Here is a 7,663-nt window from a genome sequence, read left to right as displayed (position 1 = left end):
CTTTTGTCCATAACTTGACAACCGTTCAACGAAACGAGACGTGCTTTATATGAAAATTCATCTACTCGACGAGTAGAATCTAAATAACCACTTTTTATTACCCAGAAAATTAGTTCACTAATTATCATTAGCAATCTTAATTACGAAATTAATTGTTAAATTCATAACTTTCTAACCGTTCATTGAATTCATTCGATATCTAAATGAAAAGTTCTTAATTTTTCGCTAGCTTTCTAATGACATGCATATCTTATACCTTATTTCATCCCTAGTATAACAACCTTTAAGATTCAACATAACCTATCTAAGGGCAATATCAAATGTACAAATAAGCATAATCCTATTTTCTCGAGCACTAGTCAGGGATACACTATTAATGTGTAAAAATTAATTTACGAGTACTCACGTATCAATATTGAGGTTCAATATTGTAGGAAAGGCACGTAGACACGACGGAGATGATAAACGCTAAATTGACTCACGAGCAAGACCCCCGAACCATACCCATATCCTCCATCGCTATAACCCATAATTTCCATAGCCCTATCCTACTCATAAAACTTGTCTTGAAAACATTTGGGCAGAACCTCGTCGTAATATTTTATGTATAAATAATAATATTACTCCTAAATAATATTAATTTGAATAATACTAATAATAATATAATTAATTAAAATAATATACGTAATATCTATGTTGGTGGAGAGACATGTGAATTAAATCACATAGAATGGAATGGTTGATCTTTATAGGCATATATAATTTTCATCTTTCCGTAATTTGCGGAGGATTGTAGTCTTCAACTGCCACAATTGAAGTGTGTCCAATTCTAGCTCACAAAGTCTTAAAAATAAAAAAAAAATAAAAAATAAAAAATAAAAGAAAAAAAAACATGGGCTGCCGACACCGAATCCTTACATTGATATATAGATTTATAATTTATTTAATATATATTATATTTAATCCTTAGAATTAATTAAATATTATATTATATTTACATGCGTAGTAAAAATGTAATTTTTGTTCAAATGACTTGTACGTTGTCATTCGACTCATGTACCACTTTCCGTTTTCCGGGCGCACTTTCGTACGTTTAGAAAACTAGCCCTTTATGTTACGTGACGTGTACCTTTTACAAAAATTAAGCTTACATAGCAATGAATTACTTTTATAAAAATATGACTTATAAAGTTGAGCGTTGTGATCATTTACTTTTATAAATCAGTGACTCGTTGTTTATCAAAATATTTTATTTTAAATTAAACGTTTTGTGACATGTACCTTTATTATTAACTAGACTTAAATTAATTAAAAACTAATCCACTCAAAGTGTAACTTAATCTTTTGAGTGTTTTGGTCATTTCCTTTTATAATTCGACGTCTCGTTATATAAAAATATATATTTAATCTTATTAGTTTGAATCAAAACGTTTTATGATTAAAATAAAATATATGTACATTTAAAATTTATAAACTTATACATAATACATATGTTTGAAATATTTATCTAATAATATAATATTTTACTTTTCAAAATTAATTATATTTCAAATACCAATATAACATTAAAATCGTGTGAATACTAGATATTGTTATATCACCTAACGGTTATGCTCAAAAACTTAATCTGATATAACTTATTTATGCGTCAACCTTTACTTTAATTTCTCAAAGGCTCTAGTTAAAATATCTAATTATAAATCGAATCAATGAACAAGGATTACTATCTTTTACCTAACTAATATATCTAATATACATAATCACGTTCTATATACGTTGCAAGTTATCAACCAAGTGTTATGAAATTCCATCCTCCACCAACCTTTGACTAATCCTCGATAAGAACACTGTCGTTCTTGCATGCGTATCATTTTACTAAATTTCCGAATACCGTTAAAAATGTAATAGTCTCTTAAATCATAGTAGACCTTACGACGGAGACTCGTGATCATAATTCAATGTATCCGATAATTCAATCATTTGATATTATCTTTTAATCTCGTCGATAAACTTACATCGAACAAATACGTTCGTATAAAGTATTATCCATTCAATACCTTGATAACATTTTCAACCTCATTAGATAGATCTCAAAGCTTATATTCATATCAACTAATCCGTTCAATGTTTTATAATATGTGTCAATCTAATAAGCACACATGTATATATATATATATATATATATATATATATTTACACATAAATGTTCGTGAATCGTTTGACATGGTCAAAGGGTATTTAATTAAATGAATATAATTTCAAAACTTTCGAGACTCAATCATTACAGATTTGCTTATCGTGTCGGATATATATAAAGGTTAAAGTTTAAATTTGTTCGGAAATCTCCGGGTCATCACAGTACCTACCCGTTAAAAGAAATTTCGTCCCGAAATTTGATAGAGGTTGTCATGGCTAACAGTAAGAGTGTTTTCATGACGTATATGAACTGATAATTAGGGTTTTATCATCATTGATTAATATAGATAAAATGATTTGTTTTTGTAAAGAGCACGAATGAAGCTATCACTTAAGAGTGAAAATGAATAAAAGTAAGTTTGACTTAACCGGTGACGTAGTCAAGATTGATTTCCGGAATTTAAGGAATTTAGAAGAAATCTTCATATTAAGATTTGATTCTTCGGCGATTTAGGAAATCAGGATCTTCTTTGAGTAAATGCAATAATCTGTTCCGATTGCTCTGTCGGATATTTTTCTATAAATCTACCCCCGTTGTTTCCTTACAACTCACACCTTCTATTCTTTCTCCTCAGTTCATACTTTAAAACATTCGTCAATATGCTCCATCCCATTCTGATCCTTGATATACTCTTAATTTTTACATCTGTCATCCTTCTCTTTCATCTACCACCGGAAGATTTTATTTACTTCTACTATTATCTTGGGGTTATAGTGTTATTAATTTTCCCGTGCCTTTACGTGGCAATACGTATTGATATGCACGGTTTGTAGCTTCTGGGTGGTTGTTGGGTTTTATATCTTCCCTTATATTTCGATGTCCCTGCTTCTGTCTTCTATAGTCATCGTCATCCCCAGTTAATGCTTTCTTCTATTTACTGCGGTTCATACTCTAAATTTCTATTTCGGAGCTTTGTCCTTTCGTTTCTTCTTCTTGCGATTAAATAGCTCTTGTAATGGTCCAGAATTCGTAGGTATGGATTTCAGAATGAACACAGTAATTGTTCTAAGAAGGATAGGGTAATGGTAAATCCTGATTTGTTAAATTACCAGAATACCCTAAAAAGGACCGAATCATCAAGAAATATTTTCTTGATATATTTAGAGATTAGATAGAATGTAAGAGTCGTGTAAATGGTACATGATGACGGTATGTCCTGTGAATCATCACATCCATTAGAAACTTAGTATGAATTACTGTAATATAATGACGTTGATCAAGTGTCATTATATTATACTAACTCATGCATCAGTTCCCAACACTACTTCAAAAACATTCATATTCGAATTTTTCAGAATTTAGAAATTAACACGGTTTCTTTTATGTTGCAGATATTACGGAGAGATAAATGATACTTGATAAGAATAGTTGTGAAAATATCTCCAAAGATATGGAGAATATGTATAATGGAAGATACGAAGATATCTTATAACATTTAAGATATGATGATGATGAAGAATATCTGTCTGTGAAGGTTTAGAATAAGAAGTAAGGTGTTTGCTAACGAGTTCAGCAGGCACTGAATCATTTGGATCCTTTGAAGGCAGATTTAGTCTCTGTGATTTGTCCACGGCTTCCTTCATACTTTGCTCAATCCGTTTTTCAGTACCAAATCCTTTCTTTTTCTGAGCTTTACCATCTCACTATCTTTTATCATCAAACTTTTGACCGTTTAAACCATCTACAATTTTTATGTTTCCTCTGCATTTAATGCTAATATCTGAATCTTTGGTTAGCAATCTGAGGTGGGTTCAGAAGAATCGTGTTTTAGATGATTAAACACTGGTGGTAATAGAGTGGAATATGAAAGATTCCCCAGTAATAATGACGAAAGGGCAACGTATCTATCAAGGTTATAATAAGACTGGTCCGACTGAAAAATCGAAGTTGACTTGCTGGAGCTGTGACAAAATTGGCTACTTTGAAAAGGAATCAAAATGTTGTTTTTGCTGATAAAGAATTCGACGTGGGTACATGTTAGATTATGACTTTGGTTTCGAGAGTTTTTCAGGTACAAGACTTCGTGTAATGTATGGTTGGATCATCATCTCGATTGTTCATTATTTGAAGTGTCTTCCGGAATTTCGAAGGGTTTTAAATAAAAATTATCATAGTCAATATCCAAATGATGAAATCTTCATGAATCTCGAATGATTTTCATATACTTCTGAGTGTTACGAATAAAAATGATGTTCTATCACCGTTTTGAAGTCAAAGTATAGCTTTGAAAAATGTAAGGATCTAATAGTGATGATTTCGGTTGTATCTCGAGTTGAATTCTGAAATTCCCAAAATCAGAATATGTAATTAGATTCGAATGAGTATGGTTGTTTTGATTTCTATAGAAGAATGTATATTGATATTGTTGATGATTGTTGAATCAGAATTGAAAAACGTAACATAATAATTGTGAATTTAAATATCTCTCGGGTATTACCTACCCGTTAAAAAAATTCACGAGTAATGTTTTGTACCAGAGAATTTTATTACAACCTTTATGAAAATATAAGTATATTTTCTTTATTTGTAATATAGATTTAATGAGTTAATATCATATTAAGCTCATTTGATTTTTCGGCTTGAATTAGAAATGAATTTTCTCTAAAACATTAGAGATTTCATAATCTTTGCGGAGTATTTCACTAATGTAGTCAATACTTCAATGTTTATAGGTATTTCCTTAGTGAATCTTGCTGATGCTCATAGAACTCTTGCTAACTTCGCAAGGTACGAATGTTGTTTTCCAGTAAGTTTCGAGTGCATCGAAGATGAAAGTGTAAAATCAAACATGTTATTGAATGATACACTTGACTTATTATGAGACGGAATTCATTGAATTGAAGCAGAGATTGTGGTTAACAATGATTAAATTGTTAACGAAGAATGTACATCATAGCATATTAGTAATATGAATTAACTGGATAGTTAAGTTCCATACATAATAGCTTAGTACAGAAAGATTTATTATGGTTAAAAAAAATTTTATTTTTTTTATTTTATATATATATATATAGGATATACATATAAATTCTTTGGAGGAACTGAGTTAATACTTCATAACTCGTTGATACAATATACTCGTAATTAATTCGTAATGATTTCCACAGTGATTCTTGAACTGGCGAAGCTTGTGAGGTTGGAGGTGTTGACGATTCTCACGATGTTGACAGCATTTGACTGTGTTGATGAGGCTATTGGTACTACTGATGTTGTTGGTAAAACAAGTCTAGCTTGTACCTTACGCACTAGTCTTGTTAGGGTTTCGGTTCTTCTCTCTATCATCTCTGTCCACTCATCTAGTTTTTGATTAAGGCTGAGATAGATAATCTCTAAAACTTTAGAGATTACATAATCACCACAGAATGTTTCTCCGATGAAGTTATGAATCAATACTTCATCATTTGTTGTTGTTGGTACTCCTTGGTATCTTTGGTGCGTGTGACGTTGATATCCGATATATAGATTGGGATATTGAGGTGTGTGATGCGGATGTGATTGTTGGTGGTGGTAATGATCCTGTTGTTGATGGTGGTGTTGTTGATGTCGGTGATGCTGCTGGAGCTTATGGTTTTGAGGCTTGCGATGTGGATGTTACTGGTGGTACCGGTTATGCTGCTGGTGCTGCTGATGATGTTTGTAACCTCCGCACCGTTTTTTCCAAAGCCACCACCCGAGCACGTGTAATATTTTTTAATAAAATTAACGTTAATATGAATAGATCTATTGGATAAATAATTACATTTGAATATATGATTATAATAACAACTAATATATTTTCCTTACCACATCCATTCATTTCATCTCCACCTCCCACCTTCATCCTCCTCCTTCTCTCTACTTCCCATTTTTGAACTCAAAACCCTCAAACATAAAATCATCATCTAAATCCGATTGGAGAAGCAAACATCAAAACAAATTACATTTTCGTGATCCTCTCTTCATCCTCTACATTTTGATACCAATATCATCAAGTTTGGGTAACATTTCTAAAACTCTAGATTTCTCTAAATTCGTGTTTTTGACTTGAAATGTTGTTAATTAGTGTCTATGGCTCATTGTGATGTCGTGTATGTAATTTGTATGCTCGATTCGTTGTTTTTGGTGTAATTAGTTCAATATGAAAATTACTTGCTAAATCCTTGATTTTGGATGATCAAATGTTGTTAGATTGTTAAAGTGCATGTTTTAAAAGTGTTACTAGTATCATTAGCCTCGTTTTGATGTATAGGTTGATTAAGGAAACTCCAAGAACATGATTAATGATTTTGTGAACTTAGATTAGGGTTTGATGAGCTTTACATGAACTTTTGATGCGTCAAATGCTATGAGATATTGTTGTTAAGTGTTTTGTTGCAATTTGTGTTTGATTACCTTCGAAACGGCATAACATACATGTAAATTGGTTGCCCGAATCATAAAATGCGTTTTTGGAACTTAAACTTTGATTATGAATGTTTAATTACGGTTTTTGGTTGTTGTAAGTGGAAGTTTGATTGATGAAATGTGCTTAGTTGTATTCCTCGTTAAAATACCTTTCCAACGATATATGATAGGCATTATAAGTGTTTGCGGGTCAAGAGTTGGGTTGGAAAAGGTTTTGGTTCGTGCATACTTTGAAAAACTGACCAGAATTCTCTGCCCAGATGGTGGCGCGGCGCGCCCCATCCCCGCGCGGCGCGCGGATTGGCCTGGTCAGATTCTGACCTCTTTGTCCCATTTCACGTGAAATGTTTGACTAGCTACCGACCTCCGATTCACATGAAACTTGTTCTAATATACTTGTATATGAATAATTAGCATAGAAAAATAGTCCGGGACCCGACCCGAACATGTTGACTTTTTCGTTGACTTTGACCCGACCAAGTTTGACTTTTTGTCAAACTTAACCAAATACTTATGCAACCTTTCTAACATGATTAATTACTTGTAACTTGCATGAAACTTGACTAGTTGATTCACATGTTAATATAATCGAGTCGTAACGAGCCATAGGACTAATTGAACATCTTTGACCGTTTGTGCTTACCGATATTGATATAACCTATATGTTTAGGTCAAGACTAGCTTTGTCTTTGCACGCGTTTACTTGTTGAAGTACTTTATTAACTCTCGCGCTCAAGGTGAGATCATAGTCCCACCTTTTCAACAACTTTTATACTTTTAAATCGTGGACTGAGAAAACATATACTTTGTTACATCTTGTACTACTTACTTTTATGTTTTGAACACAAGTGTGAAAACAAACATTCCACGTGCGAGTTAGAACAAAAATGCCTCAATTCGATTATCATTAGTTACACTTGCAGGGTGTAAGCGAGAACTTATATTGTGTGTCCATACGGGTTTAACAAACCCTCATTCGGACGGTTCGCTACCGTTATGCGGATGAAATATATTTTTGTGTTTTAGTGTGGGTTCTAGCACTGTGTGATGGGGTAACGTTGGTTAAGTTTTGATACTTGCTCT

Source organism: Rutidosis leptorrhynchoides, chromosome 6 (genome assembly GCF_046630445.1).
Source record: "Rutidosis leptorrhynchoides isolate AG116_Rl617_1_P2 chromosome 6, CSIRO_AGI_Rlap_v1, whole genome shotgun sequence".
Classification (NCBI taxonomy): Eukaryota; Viridiplantae; Streptophyta; class Magnoliopsida; order Asterales; family Asteraceae; genus Rutidosis; species Rutidosis leptorrhynchoides.
The sequence above is the reverse complement of the archived record's forward strand: the minus strand, read 5'-3'. Positions refer to the sequence as shown.